The 18,774-nt window shown below is 38.2% G+C and overlaps 1 long non-coding RNA gene across 1 annotated transcript in view; it reads right to left on the bottom strand.

The window, feature by feature from the left end:
* LOC146893871 (uncharacterized) overlaps positions 1 to 18,563 on the bottom strand; it is a 61,171-nt gene extending 42,608 nt beyond the window's left edge. Inside the window, exon 1 of the long non-coding RNA XR_015002564.2 lies at positions 18,331 to 18,563. This is a non-coding gene — a long non-coding RNA (uncharacterized LOC146893871). The remainder of the gene's footprint in view (positions 1 to 18,330) is intronic.
* Positions 18,564 to 18,774: the final 211 nt, after the last annotated feature.

Here is an 18,774-nt window from a genome sequence, read left to right as displayed (position 1 = left end):
TGATATAGGATTCCATCATGACTGGCAAGCATGGTGACAGGAACAGGAAGCTGGGTGCTAACATGTTTGTTATAATTGTTATTTCTAGTTTCATTATTATTTTTATTATTTTTGATGGTGTAGTCTTTGAGGTTTGAAGGGTCCAAGCTAGGCCCAGTTACTCTCTCTTTCTTGTAGATGGAACATTCTATCCCTCCTGGTCCTGCAGCTGTTCAGTACCAAAGAAACATACAGAGGCTTATATTAATTATAAACTGTTTAGCCCATCAGCTCAAGCTTATTATTGACTAGCTCTTAAAACTTAAATTAACTCAAAATTCTTGCCTATGTTTAGCTATGTGATTTGGTTCATTTTCTCAATGAGACATTCTCATCTTGTTTTCTCTGCATCTAGCTGGAGACTGCCTCTCTGACCCCACCTATATTTTCTGCCTGACTCCTGGTCAATTAGCATTATATTAAACTAACATGAGTGATAAATCTTTACATTGTACAAGAGTGTTATCCTACAACACTTACTGCTGCTTGTGAATCTAGATGTATAACTCTCAGGTCCTTCTCTAGTACCATGTCTGCCTGCATGCCACCAAAAAGCACACTATGCTGATAACGAACTAAACCTCTAAAACTGTAAGCAAGCCCTAATTAAAAAAGAGTTTCCGGGGGGGAGGAACTTGGACTTCCCACAGGGCAGGAGACCCTGACTTCCCTTGGGGACAAAGAGGGAGGAGGAGAAGGAGGGGGGGAGTGGGAGGGCGTTGGGAGGAGGGGTGTAAATGGAAACTTTTTATAATTTAATAAAATTACTAAAAAAAAATAAATAAAAAATAAAAAAGAGTTTCCATGGTCATAATGTCTCTTCACAGCAATATAACTTTGACTAAAATAGAAGGTTTTGTTAGGTAGTGGAGTATTTCTGAGAAGGCCTGACCATACTGCTTGTTGGTAGAATGTGGGCTTTGGAGCATTAATTAGGAAAGAAATTGAATAGTTTAAGTGAGGCTTAATGTATCATACTTGTAGGAGCATGAAAGACAATGATACTGAAAAGCAAAGTAGATTGTGATGGTCTGGCTCAAGAGGTTTCAGAGAAGAATATTAGTATGTGGCTCAGAAGCTGTTCTCGTGGTATTTTGGTGAAGACTGGTGCTGCCTTCTGCCCTTGCCCAAAATGTCTGCCTGAGGCTAAGTTGAAGAGTTTTGGATTAAGGGTATTGGCAGAGCTGATTTCAAGACAGCTTACTATAGACTCTCTAATGTGAATATTAGTGGCCATTTTAAGAAGAATTGTTTTGAAAAGAAATAAGTTGAACAAGGAAAAATGCAAAGTGTATGGTTTGGAGAGGAAAAGCACACCAAGAAGTGTAATGAAGCTAAGTCTATTTCTCATGAAGATAAAAAGATTACTGAAAATTCTGGTGCTGAATGAAGTAAAAAGAATGTTGATTTCATGGCAAACTTCCAACTTATGAAAAGGAATTAAAGAAAAGCTTAAGAAGTGAAGGAAATCATCAAAAACAGAAAGCTGGTGAAAGTGTATTTGAATAAGGGAACGAAGCTCTAACCCTTACAAGAAGAACTTGGTAGCATTACCCCTGTGTTTCTGACATTAGAGTCAAGGATACATAAAAGGGATTTTGGAGTCTTCCTCTGCGACTAACAAAAGCCATTGATGGCAGGCATGTGTCAGTGGTGTCTTTGCATAGAGGCTCAGAGAAGCCATTGCTGAAGCAGTGAGAGTGGAGCCTGGGTTGTATTGGAGACCCCAAGATGTGAAAGATGTTAGAATCATGAGAAACCTGCCAATGAGAGCTGAAGACTTGCTATGGATTAGCCCAAGAGAAAACAATGTGTTGCAGTCAACAGAATGAAAGGAATTGGAAATCTGAAAAACACTTTGACATCAGATATGGAGATGCAGAGTTTGGAGATTGTGGTTTTTGGTCTTACTTTGGTCTAGTATTTATTCACTATGCTCTCTTTTAGAATGGTAAAGTATATTCTGTATCATTATATGTTGATAGTATCTGATTTGTTTTTTATTTTTATAGGGATTAGGGTTGAGAGGTTGCATGAATCTCAGAAGAGGCTCGACTTTGAATTTAAGCAATGTTGAGACTGTGATAGACTATGGGAATTTTTGAAGTTGGACGAAATGCATTTTGCATTATTATTTGGCTACAATCCTATGAAGGCCAGCAAGTAGAATGTGGTGATTGAAATAAGAATGACCCCTATGGGCTCATACATTTGAATAATTAGGAAGTATCACCAGTTTTTAGAGCTAATGTGACCTTGCTGGAATAAGTGTGTCACTGTGAAGGTGGCTGAGATTTCAAGAATCCATGCCACACTAAGTCTCTCTTTCTCTCCAACCAGAGGATATGGATATAGAGCTCTCAGCCCTTTCTCCAGCACCATGTCTGTCTGAAGACTATCATGCTTCCTACTATCCAAAAAAAAATGGACTAATCTGTAACATGAAGGCTGGCTTGTTTGTTTTGGGGGTTTCTGTCCTGCCCGGTTTTCACAGCTGTTTTGCCCCAAAAGAAAATCACACATAGAAATCTGTATGTTATAAAGCTGATTGGCCCATTAGGTCAGGCTACTTATTAGTTAACTCTTACATCTTTTTTTACCATTTTTTTTGATCTATTTTAGTCATGTGGCTCTGTACCTTTTCCAGCTGGCAGATCACATCCTGCTGCTTCGGTGATCTAGGTAGGAGAGAGAAGAATCAACTTCTTCCTTCCCAGAATTCTCCTGCTCTCCTTACATCATTTTCACTTCCTCTCTGGTTTTTCTGCCTACAACTCCTGCCTGGCCAATTAGCGTTTATTTAAAACATGATTGACAGAATACAGACAATTCTCCCATACCACTTCCCCCTCTTTAAAAAAACAAAAACAAAACAAAAACAAAAACAAAGGAAACCAGTCTCCTCTTACAAAGTTTTTCTTTATAAGAGTTTCTTCACATCAATAGAATTTTGATGAAGATTTGTATGTAATCCTAACAGTAAGGATATTGGAGACAGGAACGTCCTTGAAGCTTACTATCTTGCTAATCTTGCTTAATCTAAGAGCTCCAGGTTCAGTGAGTGTTTCTATCTCAATAAATAAATAAAGTGAACTCAACAGATTAAGATACACAAGATTTGGGGCTACTATAAACTTTTGAACAGGTATAAGAAACAAGTACAGATATATGCCACAAACACTACACATATAAACAAAATACAACTATAGGCACTTAGTAGGCCTTCACTGTAAAATTTAAAATATGAATACATACTTCGTTTAATAAATACAGAACACTTAATAGATTTCAAAAAGTAGATAAAGTGCTCAAAATGTGAGAATGAAAAAGCTAAAGTTCCATTTCAGAATCTGATTATCTAGTTGATACAATAAATCCATGATTATTATATTTTTATTTATTATATCATATGTTTAGGTGATATTATAAGAAGTTAAATATAGATAATAACAGAGGAAGGATGGCTAGTCCAATGAATCTGCCAGAAATATATGCTCTTACTCCAAAGTAAAACAACGTTTCCACACAGTGGAAAGCTCAACAACAAGAAGCCAGCAGTGGAGCACAGACTCCGATCTGGAAGATGAGGTATAAGTGAGAGGTTGCTCGAGGAGGAAATGAGAGCCTGTAGTCATTTGAACATAGTGAAACTTATTTTTGAACTTAGAGATACATAGTTTTGTAAATAAAGTTTTATTCAATACACTCAAAAGACATGAGGTTTGGAGACAACAAGAACATTACCTGCTTTCAGGAGTATTCTAAGTAAGAATTTATATTATATCTGTAAGAATCAACTGTCTTCTATTAGGTTCAATATAACTAGCTTTATGTTGAATTCTTTGATCCAATTGGACTTAAGTTTTGAACATGGATCTATTTGTATTCTTCTACATGTTGACATCTAGTTATGCCAGCACTATTTTTTAAAGATGCTTTCCCTTTTCCATTGTACTTCTTTGTCAAAAATCAGGTGTTTATAAGCGTGTGGATTAATTTCAGGATCTTCAGTTTGATTCCATTGGCCCATGAGTCTGTTTTTATGCCAATACCAAGCTGTTTTTTTATCACTATAGCTATTATATAGTAGAGTTTGTAGTCAGGGATAGTGGTGCCTCCAGAAGTTCCTCTATTGTAAAGGATTGTTTAGGCTATTCTGTTTTTGTTGTTGTTGTTGTTGTTGTTGTTGTGTGTTTGTTTGATTTTGCTTTTCTATATGAAGTTGAGTACTGCTCTTTCAAGGTCTGTGAAGAATTGTGTTGGGATTTTGATGGGGACTACATTGAAGCTATAGATTGCTTTTGGTAAGATTGCTATTTTTATTACGTTTGTCCTACCTATCCAAGAGCATGGGAGATCTTTCCATTTTCTGGTGTCTTCTTCAATTTCTTCCTTTAGAAACTTAAAATTTTTGTCATTCTCGTCTTTGACATGTTTGGTAAGTGTCACCTCCAAGATATTTTATATTTGTGGCTATTATAAAAGTTGATATTTTTTTGATTTCTTTCTCATCCCATTTATCATTTGTATATAGGAGAACTACTGATCTTTTTTAGTTAGTTTTATATCCTGCCACATTACCAAAGGTGTTTATCAACTGTAGAAGTTCTCAGGTAGAGTTTTTGGGGTCACTAATATATACTAGTATATCATCTGTGAATAGTGACATCAAATACATCTTGTTACATTGATCCTGATAGACGAGATAGTGGAAAGTAGCCAATAATCCATTGGCACAGAAGACCACTTCTTAATATATCACCAGAAGTACAGACACTGAGAGCAGCAATCAATAAATGGGACCTCCTGAAACTGAAAATTTTCTGCAAGGTGAAGAACATGGTCAATAAGACAAAACGACTGTCTACAGGTTGAGAAAATATCTTCACCAACCCCTCATCTGACAGAGGGCTAATCTTCAAAATATATGACGACCTCAATAAACTGGACAACAAGATCCCAAGTAATGCAATGAAAAATGGGGTACAGAGCTAAACAGAGAATTTTCAAATGGCTGAAAGACATTTAAGGGATTGCTCAACATCTTTAATCACAGGGAAATGCAAATTAAAATTACTCTGAGATACCATCTTATACCTGTCAGAATGGCTAAGATCAAATTCATGAGAACAGCTTATGTTGAAGAGGATATGCAGTCAGGGATCACTCCTTCACTGCTGGTGGAAGTGCAAACTTGTACAGCCACTTTGGAAATCAGTATGACAATTTCTCAGAATTTTACTCAGCTGTAAGAAAAGTAAAAATAACATCATGAAATTTGTAAGCAAATGAGTGAAACTAGAGAAGACCATCCTGAGTGAGGTAACTCAGACTCAGTTAAACAAACACAGTGTGCATTCACTCATAAGTGAATATTGGTTATGAAACAGAAAATAGTTAAACTATAATCCATGCTTTGAGAGAAGCTAGACCCTAAGAGAAACAAGGAGGACCCTAAGAGAAACACGTGGATTGTCCTGGGGAAGGGAATTAGATGAGATCTCCTGGGTAAACTGGGAGGCAATAAAGGGGAGGGTAAAGAGTATGAGAAGGCGAGGGAACATGATGGTCAAGGGGAGGAGACATGGAGTGGGAGAGCAACGAAAGAGAGATCTTGATGGAGAGAGCTACTATGGGCTTAGGGAGAAACCTGGTCCTAAGGAATTTCCCAAGATTCCACAAGGATGAACCCAGCTAATACTCCTAGCTATAGTGAAGAGGGTGTCAAAACTGGCCTTCCAACTATCATCACAGAGCCCTCATCCAGCAACTGATGCAACTAAATGCTGAGATACACAACCACGCACCAGGCTGAGCTCCAGGGACCTAGTCCAAGAGAGGGAAGAGGAAGTATATGAGCAAGGGAGATCAAGATTATGATGGAGAAATATACAGAGACAGTTGAATCAAGCTCATGGAAAATCATGAATTCTAGCTCAACAACTGGGGAGTGTCCAAGGCACCAAACTATACCCTCTATATGTGGGAGACAATGGTGAAGCTTGCACTATATGAGGGGACCCTGGCAATAGGACCAGGATCTAGCCCTGGTACATGGCCTAGCTTTTGGAAGCCCTTTCTCTATGGTGGGGTGCAATGCTCAACCTTAACGCAAGGAGGAAGGTTTGGCCCTGCCCCCAACTTAATATACCAAACTTATCTGACTCTTCATCAGAGCCCTTGCCCATTGGGAGTGAATAAGAGGTGGGATTGTAATGAGGCAATGGGGGATGGCAGAAGGAGGGGTAGGAAAAAGAACCGTTTTTGAAATGTAAAATGAAATTAAAAGTATAAATATTTAAAAAACTAGCAAGAAATAAGCCAAGCTAAGTCAGCCCTTTAAAGGTTAAAAAAAAAGGGAATCAATTATCCATTAAAAGCTGTCTTAACAGTTTGTCTTGAAAACGTTGTAACTGAGATTCAGCTTTATATCAATGAAGAAGTTGGTATCTTTAGTCTCAATAAATATACTAGAGAACTTTTCTACTCTTTCTCATTTTTCCATTTGTTTTTATTAGGCCTATTGCTATTTAGTAAATATCAGTATTCTGCAAATGCTGTGCCTCTGTCCATGTTGCAGAGCCTTCCCTGCAATTTGGACTGTATTACTTGGAACTGTGAGCTCAAAAAACCCTTTCCTTTTCTGATTTACTTTCTTTCAAAGCAACAGAAATGCAACTAATACAATAGTTATGAATAATTTATCATCAATAATATTATCAGGTAATTATGCTTATGGAGCTGCAGATATCATGGTGATGAGATTACTTGACTCCTGCAAGTTTATCTAGAAGTTAACTGGGAGGTGTGTGTTGAACCACAACAGTAGTGTAAAGCAAGGAATTTAAGACTCAAATTCCATTATTATATTCACTGAGTAACCTAGAATTTAAGAGTTTTAAAGTGAAAGCACTAAGGAGGGAAGAAAAATGGATGTAAAAAAATGTGCCATGATACCTACTGATGAACACCAAGACTTAAAATCTACAGTGAGACCCAGAAGAATTCATAGTACACAAGAGGTTATAAGTAAAGTGTTCCCACCATGAACACTGAGTGGGAAAGCATTTGAGTCAAGACCAGCTTGAGTATGAAATACTTAAACTCATCACATGAGGTCATTCACAAGAGACTGCTGGCCACACCTCATTAGTGACAAAGAGCAACCTATAAAATATACACTACCGTAGCTCTGCCCAGCAATGGTTGAGCCACTCCATGAAGAATATACACTGATTTTTTTATTTGTCAGAACAAGATGTAATATATGATGTATAATAAAACAATTCCAAGAATCCAACCTAAATGACTATCTGTGAAGTAAAGCAGAAATAAATAAATTACAACCAAAAGCAACAATCAGAAGAGTCTCACAAGGTTGGTGAACAAAAGAGAAAATTGATGGTATATTATGTAAACCAAGAGCAGAGAAGGACATAGAAGATACAAGAAATACCAAACTGAATGATCTGAAAAATGTGTATATAAGGTATGAAACTGTGGAATTCAGAATGGGAGGGGTAGTACAATACCAGAGACAGTAGAGGAGAATAGTAGATAAACTTAAGAAGAGAAAAAAGGATAATTACAAACTATTTACAGATTCTCGCAGAATCCAAGACTGAAAACAGAAGAAATATTTCACTGAAACATCACTTAACTTTGAAATAATCTTAGACTTAGATATAATGTAATTGAAGCTTTAAGATCAGATGTTGTAGAATGAAAAGATCTATTAGGTTATATAAGAAAATTTTTCTACTTTGATATAGTCTACAAATTTATAGATCAAAAAGACTTAAAAAGTCTCAAGTGGGGTATATATAACAAATAAAATCATACTCAGACACCTTATTCAATTTAAAAAGTTAGTTATAGAAATAAAACCTTACAAGTCAGATTAGACTGTTTTTAAACAGGGTCTAAAATAAAGTCAGAAGATACTAGGCAAATCAGACGCAAATAAAGAGATAGCTTTAAATTGTAACAAGAAACTCTGAACTTAGAATTCTCCATCTTGTTTTTATACCAAAAGTGTAAAAAGTATATTTAAGTCATGCCTTCCTAAGGAAAAGTCTTAAGACCTAAAATGAGAAAAAAAACAGATTATAAGAAAAAATAATTGAATTTTGCCAGAGGTATCAAATAGGAAAATCAAATACAAATGGGATTGTTTTAAATACAAATGTATTACAATTGAAGGTATCTAGAGAGTGAACATAGCGCTGACAACTGCAACAACAACAGACTTCCTCTTTTTCCTGACTTGCAGTTATTACAGTAGCATGAGCTCAAGGGCCCATTCTAGTAGGCACGGTGGTAAGTAGAGTCAAAATGCTCTGAGTTATACTGCTATAGCTTAGTGAGGAAAGGGGAGTTGACTGTGCAAAGAATGAATATGGAAAGAGTCATTGTAGTGATCTTTCTCTCTTCAAACACACACACCTACATGCACACACACAGACACATAAACACACACATACACACAAACCACCATTTGTATTTTTTTTCTGAAAGGACAAATACTGATCTTTTTAGAATACAAAATAAATAAGTAACCTTCATACAAAATTAATTCCTAGACATCCTTCTCTATGCTAGAGGGAACTGAGATGGTTACATGTTACCAAAGAGCAGACAGAGGAGACATTCTGGTGGGGTGGGGTGGGGTGGCCTGTAGACTCAGGAGATGGCTTTAGAGACAGGGTGTTTTTAACTAGACATTAGGGGAAACAGTAATCAGCATACTAGTTAATGAGCTGTCAGAATATGAAAAAGTCTCCCTCACAAATCAGCATTCAGGTCTTAAGGATTTGTTTTCAGCATTTAGGTAATATTCAAATAAACCATTCCTGATAAAGTAATGTGCATGTCTGTGTATTGGTGAGCGAGGGATGTTGTGGGACAATGGTCTTGTACCCTGTAAATTTGTCATTTTTATTAGTTCAATAAAATGCTGATTGGCCAGTAACCACGCAGGAAGTATAGGTGGGGCAACCAGAATAAGAAAATTCTGGGAAGAGAAAAGGCTTAGTCTGCAGTCATCACTCAGATGCAGAGGAAGCAAGATGAGAATGCCTCACTGATAAAGGTGCTAATGTGGCTAACACAGACAAGAATTATGTGTTGATGTAAGATGTAAGAGTTAATTAATAAGAAAGCCTGAACTAATAGGGCAACCAGTTTATAATTAATGTAAGCTTCTGTGTGTTTCTTTGGGACTGAACAGCTGCAGGACTGGGCAGGGCAGAAACTTATGTCAATAAATGGCTCTAACATGAACAACTACATCCACATAAAACCTGAGAGAGCATGGGAAGTAATTCTAGACACAAAAGAACAGAGTTAAACACAGCTTCTTGATAGCAACATTTTCTTGGATAGGCTGTTTGCTAGAGGCAAGCGCATCTAATTTAAGAGAGGCTTCCTGACTCAGCTTTAGCTGCAAAAACATTGCAGCTCTTTTAAGAGGCCCTGCCACCAAACACTTAAATGGTGTTGATGAATAGCTGACAGCGCACTCCTTGGTGGTGGCAGGGACTTTGAAACTCCATACAGCTGTGACAACAAACATGGCTCCTGCCAGTACCTCTGCCATGAAGCTAGACTCTTAGAAAGCTAAGGAATGGGGTGAATCCAGTCATCAAAACCAAGGCTTTAATCCTAGCCATGTTGCTTAGCAAATTAAAGACTCAGGTGAACAGAAAAAGAGAGATATGCAGTAAAGAGAGATTCAGTGAAAAATAAAACCTCTAAATGGTTAACAGTGTGTTTAAAAATATGTGTAGGCTTGGGAGAGGAAAGAAAAAGAATAAAATCCTTTAAACAAAGAGAGAGTAGTTGGTGAGGTGGCACACACCATTAATCCAAAACCTCATCTTTAAAGTAATATATCTTTTGACTTAAATTTTGAAGTGAAAGCATTTTCAAAATGCATATGTTGGATTAATTCAGCAGCATTTATAATCAAATGTCTTTTAGCATTTGTTGTTCCTTCCTCAGCCATCAAACAATTCAAAGACAAGACAATAATATACAGTATCCAGATTCTCTGTGTATTTTCCATCTTTACGTGGCTTTATTTTAAACTCTATTTCTTTTATTTTTATTTTTAATTTTTGTTTTTTTAAGACAGGGTTTCTCTGTGCATCTTTGGCTGTCCTGGAAGGAACTCACTCTGTAGACCATCCTGTCTTTGAACTCACAAAGATCCACCTGTCTGCCTCCCAAGTGCTGGGTTTATAGGTGTGTGCCACTACACCAACTACTCTACATAATGTCATGAAGCAATGTAAGCACCAATCTGAAAAATAAGAATGATGTCTTTAAACTTTTTGTAACAATAGGAAGCATCACTTTTCTAAGCTTTCTTCAACATAGATTGTGTAACTATACCGTTCCATCTTGGGTTTTCATTTATTCATCTGAGAAATAAATTATTGAACTATAAGTTCCCCTGGCTCATGCTGGCTTTAATAGTCTGTATAGACTCTCTTCTTTCTTCAAAAAGAGTAGCTCATCATTTTACATGACTAAAGCCTTCTTGACATTTAACAAAATGTTACATTTGCCCTGTAAAAAATGTCTACTCACCATGGACAAGTGCTTATAGCCAACAGCTACTGAGGTGGCAATCAGGTAAGAGGACATTCTGAGGCTTTTGTTCTAAACTCTTGGCCTCTAGCCATGTGTTTAATGCACCCTTTGCAACATTCTTTGTATATTTTGGGCAACTGTCAGGTGCTTCATGTGATGCCTGCTTTCCAAAGAGGAATGTAAGGACGTGTGAAGCACGGGACAGCCCCACCTAATTTGTCGAGACATAAATCAATCCCAGTAAGTATATTAGACAAGAAAGGAGAAGGCTTTCATAGACTGGAGAGAAGCAATAGTTGAAGGTATGACTTGAATGTACTGAGGATTATTGGCTCCTGACAGATTTGTCAGCGAAATACACATTTCCTGAGAGCTTTCCCTGATCCTTCGTCTTCTACAAGTGTTCTGGCACTCACTGAAAACCTCACTCCTTTTCCTTCCATCACTATGAATGGCGCTTCTTTGCCTGGTTTGATTACTTTTAGGTATGCGTATAACTATCTGTTGCTGTTGATAGTATGGGAAAATGGAAAGTCTCAAATGGGAATCAAAAGCTCCTCTACTGACTGGTGATGGCACTTGTTCATTAAGAAGGACATCTCTGTTCTATGATTGGTGGAGAATTGTCCTCTGAAGAAAAATGCTTGACTTACTGTGCAACCCAGGTAGACTGGATTTTTTCACTTTGGGCTATGTCGGCAAGGCTTTGTTTCTTTCTCCCTTATCCTGGTTGGAAGTTACCTTCCTTGTCACTCCATCAGCTTGCCCCACCTGTGGAAGGTATCATACAATTGCATTGATAGAACTGTCCTTCAGAATATGTCCTAGTTAATATTCACTGTCATCACTTCTCTCTGAGTTTGAATTGTCTGATCAAGTGGACAGGCTGTCCTTTGACAGCCTCAGTAGATGAGCGGATCATAGCAGAGCATCTTGAAGAGTAATAGGCTACAAGGAGAGAGGGAAAAAGGGAGAGGAAAACAGTAGAGAGGGTGGGAAGAGGGAAGGCAGAAGGGAGCGGGTAACAGAGACCTGAAACTGATGGTGTTCATTTAAGTGAAGAGTTTCAGATGGGGAGTAGAAAGGGGAAGGGGTGGTCCAGTAGCTGCTGCTCTAACTGAGCTGTAGGCAGAGATAAAAGACTAGCAGCCACAGCACCACCCAGATGTCAGAACATAAGTCACAAGAAATCTGGTTCAGAAGACATCAGAGTTAGAATCTTACAGGAATGTCAAAGATTAAATCTGCTACTACAAAGAAAGAAAAGGTAAGAAAGAGGTCTGAAGCAGTCCACTAGGCCAGTCAGGAAAGAGAAATGCGAAGAATGTAATGATTCAATCTAGGGGGAGGGCTCTTAATGGCAAGGGGTCTCTTGAATGGGCCAGGTGCTAGAGTTCTTTGTTGTTGTTTCATGTTTCATGTGTGCATGTGTGTGTATTGCTTATAGACATATGTATATTATATTTGTATGTGTGTGGTTATACCTGTTTGTGAAGATATGTGTGGAGGCCAGAGTTTGTTATGATTGCCTCTCTCTATTTCTATCTACTTTATTATCCAAAACAGAGTTTTTTACCGATCCCAGCCCACCCTGATCACTTTTGTCTTGGTATATCATTTCTGCCTCCCACGGATTTAGTTGGCAAGTAGGCCTTCATGTCCACACTGTTTGCTTTTTAATGTGGATGCTGGGATCCATATTTTATTCCTCACATTTATGTAGCAAGCATCCTATCCACTGAGCTATTACTTTTCCTCGGGAACCCACATTCCTGGTTTAGAAGCAAAAAGAACGTGCCCAAGTATGCTGTGGGATGGATGACAGGATAGTTTGTAGAGGAATTGTTGCCAACATCATTATATAGCCCCCAATACCGGCAAGTGTCCTACTCATGACTCAGATACTGTAGCTTGTCCCAAGAACATGGACAGACCCTACTTCAAGTTGCTATCTCATTGGCTGATATATTACACCGAAATTGGCAAATATCCATCAATTTACATATTGACATGCTTCAGGGATATGCCCAGTCTAGAGATTTGGAGTACCACACAGTGAGAGAAGTAGCATTTTCTGTCATCGCCCCTTTATAATGAAATGCTAATATCCAGATACGTCCTCGGGCCTCACGAGTGCTTCAGAACATCTTCACAGGGTGTTTGTGGGCTTTCCACTATTTTTATTCATCTTGGGCTGTGCTCCATCTTTATTGATGAAGTTTCACAATGGTTTCCCCTGGGACAGACTCTTGGATCCCTCATTTCTTGTAATACATACCAAAAGAAATTGTTTCATGTTAGGACTAACAGTGGCTTTAGTGAGACTCTTCTCTGGGCTTTAATATCTTTTCTTCTCAAATCCTCCAGTATGGAAGTGTGGTATAGAGTGCAGAAATGGTCAGCAGATAAGACTTGTGGGCATTCCTTGTTTCTTTTTATCCACCTTCTATGTTCAAAGGGCCCTTCTTTGAATTTATGCTCTGTTTTCTCCTGAGATAAATTCTTTCTGTGAAAATCTCAAGAGTATCATTTACACAGAGTTCTCACCAATCAAACAACAGGCCTTTCAACAAGTCAAGAGCTGTCTCAGTTCTAGAAGAAATTCCCATGCAAACCCTGTTCATAGAATTCTAACAAGTTCTCTTATTGTGGCCACTGATGACTTGTTTGCTCTGGGTCTTATGCATAGACATGGGTGTGAGCATGCTTCAGTGTTAAGGGAGCCTGAACCATCAAGGGTTTGCTCTCATAACTCAAAGTTTCTAAATTACAGCATCATTATTCATGAAGAGTAAGACTCTCCTGAGGCTTCCTGGAACACAGGTGTACTTTATAAGCTGTTTTTTTCTCTCAGAAAATTGAAGAGGTCTTTAAAAGCTCCTTCACCTCTGGCATGACATTTTCCTGGAAACCTATCAAGAAATGTCAACCACCACCTTATTTATTCCATGAAGACCTCATCTTTCTTTTTGCTGAATTTAAAGTTTTTCCTTATTTATCTGTCTCTCTATCATCTACCTATCTGCCATCTACCTATCTATCTGTTGATCATCTATTCATGTTGGAAATATTCCTAAACAAGGCCCTACACCAGAACTCTGACAAAGAGAAGTAGAGCCATAATGTATTGAACCTGTTACTAACAGGTGTGGGTAGTTTTGGATAGTTTTCTAAGGTAAGTGTTACTGTCCCCATTCTGCCATTAGGGAACAGAAAATCTGAACACACACACACATACACACACACACACACACACACACACACACACACACACACACACATATATATAGACATACATACATACACTAAGCATTTTCTAAAAAAAAAAAATGAACCTACTTGGCCAAAACTTGAATATTAGGCATTTAGGCATCCAAATTGCTGTGTTCATTTTAATACACATTTTTACTTCGTGTTTGTTTTCATTGACTATCAATATGCCTACAAAGGTGAACTTACGGTTCTGAAAAGAGCATGGAGCAAGAATTCTTATTCCCTGTAAGTTCTAAGAGATAGTGAGGGCAAGCAGGCTCGAGGGATGTCTTACAGAGAAGAGGAATTTGTGAAGGGGACTGAAAATGTGGACGAAAACAAGAAAGAAACCTCAAGTCAAAGTTCCACAAAAACCTTGGTTTAAAAACAAAAAGACTTTAAAGTATATGTTCAATCATTTCAGAGTAGCATGTAATAAGGCATGATAATAGCTAAGCTTATATTAGTATTCTTGTATGATAATAATAATGTGTTTATGTATATTATCATTATCATGCTTACACTACCACAACTACAATTTTAGTAGCATTTTACAAAATAGAAAGCTAAGAGATAAAATGATTGGCACCCAAGATTAGTTAGCTTTCTACTCAGTATACATTGCTCCAATCTTAGTGACATCAACAGAACCTACATTGGATACCTCTCTGTTTTTATTGGCTAATAGTCTATCTACAAGCTCAGCTGAGTCATTTGCTCAGTGCCTCCCACGGCTGTAATCAAGATTTTGGTTGGGCTATGGTCTTATTTGGAGGCTTGGATGAGAAAAGATGCTCATTCAGTCCTTTGGTGATTGATCCCTGCAGGCTGCTACATGCTTAAAAGTTATGTGCAGTTTCCAGCTATGTGGTCTTCATCAGTATAGCTATTTACCTCACCAAACTTGCTAGAATAATCTTTAGAGTAAACCTGGAAGGAAGGCACCATCTTACAATATTATACAATCATGACAGTTGCCTTTTTCATAATTCACTGGTTATAGGAAAATCAAAGACTCTACATACAAGAGACTATTTCATGAATGCATAAATACCGTAAGACAGGAATTGTGGGGTTTTATGTGAGAGTCTTTGTGCTTTATTCATCCAGCTGTGATGTGGAAAACAGAAGATGTGATCCTAGGGACTCCTAATGAACATCTTGTCATTGAGTCTGGAAATACAGGTATCAACAGAGATTTAAGAACAATTTTGCAGATTTTTTGAATAGAAACTATTTCTATGACAAGTGTTTCAAATATCCCTCAACCATACTCTCCTTTTTCTATTTTTTTTCTTTCCATTTTTGCTTTTTCTTTTTCCCTCCTGCCCTCTCTGCCTCCTTTTCTCCATCCTTATCCCACACACTTTGTTTTCCTGATCTTGCTGTGTAGCCCAGTTCAGCCTAAAACTCTCTCCTGTAGCCCAGGTTGGCCTTTAACATGTAATCCTACTTCTGCTGTCCCTGGATGCCTTCTCTGTCTTAAAAGGTCAGTAACAGTTATGTTCAGACATAAACATTGCTTTCTGTATTAAACCAGTCATCAGAACACAGTCATTTGCTAAAGACTTTGAGACAAACTTATATATTAGCCAGCAGCAAATGCATGAATTGAGCACATGAATTGACATTATAAACTCTGATACAAGACATGACTGTGCCACAAATGCATTCTGTTCCTATTTTCACTGATCTTCTATCCTGGGTCCTCCCTGTTAGGAGGTGTAATGTAATTGGGATTCCAAGCAGACAGTGAAGTCAGGTTAACCTAGGTTTACAGCTGGCTACTAGCCCAGAAATATCTGTAAATCTCATGGGTGAAAATAACTTTCCAAGAACCTGACAAACTTGAATATATGCTAAAAGTATTCCATGTAACACCTTTCTGCTCATCTCTCCATCTTTCCTAGTTGAGGAAATGATGAGCTCTGCCCTAGGAAAGCACTTACAGAATGGTGTACAGAAATTAATCAGTCAATTTTTTCACCACATATGTCCTGAGAATGAATGAATAAACAAAGGCTATAAATCAGATTAGTTTGGACTCCTGTTTAATCTGTGCAGTCACCTTAAAGAGAATCAACAAAGCCAAGGAGAAATTGGTAATGTTTGCTCAATTATTTTCTGATGAGAATAATGAAAAACTGAATGAGTATAGAGTAAGTCAACAAAAGAGGAGTTAATGAACAGTAAGTAAACCAATCAACTTTTTAAGGAGAACCTAATATTGGACAAAGATTTGACAACTCATTTCAACGAACTCTCTGTAATTTCAGACTCTGTCTGCCATTCCAGTGCTCATAGGAAAGAAATGGAGGCAGATGTTGAGGAAGAAGAGGTGTGGGGCTCACTGGTTCAACACCTATTCAACATGGTCTTTACATTACGTATATAATGTCTTCACTAGCATATAACAAAAAATGAACCCAGGTGGCTGTGGCTCATGCCTTTAATCCCAGCACTTGGGAGGTAAAGTTAGGTGGATTTCTGTGAATAAGAGGTAAGTTTGGTCTACAAGTGTTAGTTCCAGGGCAGCTAGGGCTGTTACATAGAGAATCCCTGTCTCATTGTGGTCTGGCTGGGTTGATGCTGGTTGGGCATATGGAAGGGTAGGTGGATGATGCTCAAGTGCATCCAAGTCAGTACATGATTTTCAAACCAGATGAAGCTTCTTGCCTTAAGATCACATGCAAATAATAGCTTAGAAACAGACAGTCACTTGGGAATATTTGAACACGCGTATTTTCTGTAGGAGTCCATCACAGTTTTTGGCATTTTCCCCTTTGAAAATTATGTTCTATTCTGTGTCTGGTTTTTTACCTTTGGCTTTCCTCATTTATAACCTCTTGGGACATTCACACTCCTCAAAGCACCGCTTTAATGACTAGTTCTAAACTTGGTGATCACTCACCAGGACCAAGGTTGGACAGATGGGCACATTTACAATTGTCCATTTTGAATTACTATACCAGAGCTGACCAGACAACAAATGCCTCTCCTTTTCCTCAAAATGCTTTTTAAAAGTATTTTTTCATGGATTCTGATAAAGTGGCAAGTCCTTTGAATCTGGCATCAAACCACCCATAAGTAAAATAATACACTAGAAAGGAATTGCAAGTTTAAGTAAGGTAGCAATTATGCAATATGGACAAGAAACATCTCTGAGAGAGATTATTAAATGCTAGTTGCATGCTCTTTGGGTGAAGGAGATGCCTGTTTCTGGAAATGGAGAGGAGTATGTTGAGGTGCGGTGCAGGCCCTCCACCTTACAGTCATTGCCTACCACAAGAAGGTGCTTAAAACTGAAATGTGTGGCTCAGCTCCTCAGTTTTCTTCTTGTGATACTGTGGCATGGAGACAAATGTCAGTGTGTTGGTTAGAACAACCCTGTAAATATGGTGATGGTTTCTCCTCCTGAAATCTGAGAGGAAGACCCCAGAGAGGCTTTCCATCATTCCTTTGGTCTGTTGCTCTGAAGTCACTTGAAACAATGAGACATTCATAATCTCTATTCCTGGTGGGAGTGCAAATCAGTATGGTGATTTCTAAGAAAATTAGGAAGCAACCTACTTCAAGAACCAGCAATACCACTTTTGGGTATATACCCAAAGGATGCGCAATCATACCACTATGCTCATAACAGCATTATTTGTCATAGCCAGAATCTAGAAACAACCTAAATGTCCCTCGACTGAAGAACGGATAAGGAAAAGGTGGCACTTTCCACAATGGAGCACTATACAGTAGAAAAAAATAACATCTTGAAATTTGTGGGCAAATGGATGGATCTAGAAAACATCATAGTCTAACGCATGTTAATGAGGTGGCAGAATTCAGAATGGCATTGGAGAGAGGCAGTCAAAGATCCAAACTTCTCGGCATGACTATGTCTTCCTCAAGATCCTCAGAACTCCCCATTGTTTATCAGAGCAACAGGTATTGTTAATGACCATGCCAGGATATGATAATTGAAACTACTCATACTCATTGGCCCAACATCCGTTTCCTGTGAGAGGAATCGTCACTATTAACTTGACTTCATTTTGAATCACCTAGGAAGCATACTGCTGGGTATCCATGAGATATGCAGACAGATGCCTAAGTGATGAAGGAAGATTACCAGAATATGGGTAAGAGCCCCACATAAACTGAATAAAAGATGACAAAGGACGAAGGCAGCTGATTCATGCTTCATCAACCATGCTATTCCTGCTGTAGTGAACTCTGTCCATTAAACCCACAGCCAAAATGAATCTTTCCTTCTTTAAATTGTCATGACAATAAAAAGAAGCTAACATGTTATATAAGACAGTTAGAAGACATGCTGTTTTCTCAGGAACAGAAGGAGAATATCACATGTGTGCACATACACACCCCACACCCTGCCCCCCCCCCACATACACTAGTGGTATTTGATATATACTCTAAAACTCTTTGGCATACCTGGGTTCAAATCCCAGACTCCAGTTGTGCTCTCAGGAGATGTGCATCATGGGGCTGATGGAACTTTTTCTTATTGTCAAATGTAACTGTCATTTCTTCTCCAATTGGTATTAGACATATAAACACAGTGAAGAAAATTTCACGCATAATGTTTCATGAATGATTCATTTTCTTATTTAGCTCTCGGTAATTATGGTCTTTCTAGCATTCAGGCTGACCCACAAGGTGTGTTATTTGAAGTTTAACTGAACTTTGGTTGCTGAGAAGGAGATTTCTGCAGTGTGCTGACCTCGTGATCTGCACAGCCCTTTAGCCTAGCGAGACCTCTGGAGTACTCATTAAACACACAGCGGGTTGAGTCCAAGGGAGACCCGGAATATACACTGGAATTGAAGTGTGGAAGGCCTCGTAGCTGTGGCTTTTCTTTTCTACCAGAACTAAGTC

The sequence above is a fragment of the Myodes glareolus genome, chromosome 8 (assembly GCF_982192425.1).
Source record: "Myodes glareolus chromosome 8, mMyoGla1.1, whole genome shotgun sequence".
NCBI classification, from domain to species: Eukaryota; Metazoa; Chordata; class Mammalia; order Rodentia; family Cricetidae; genus Myodes; species Myodes glareolus.
This window is presented reverse-complemented; position numbering and strand designations above follow the sequence as displayed.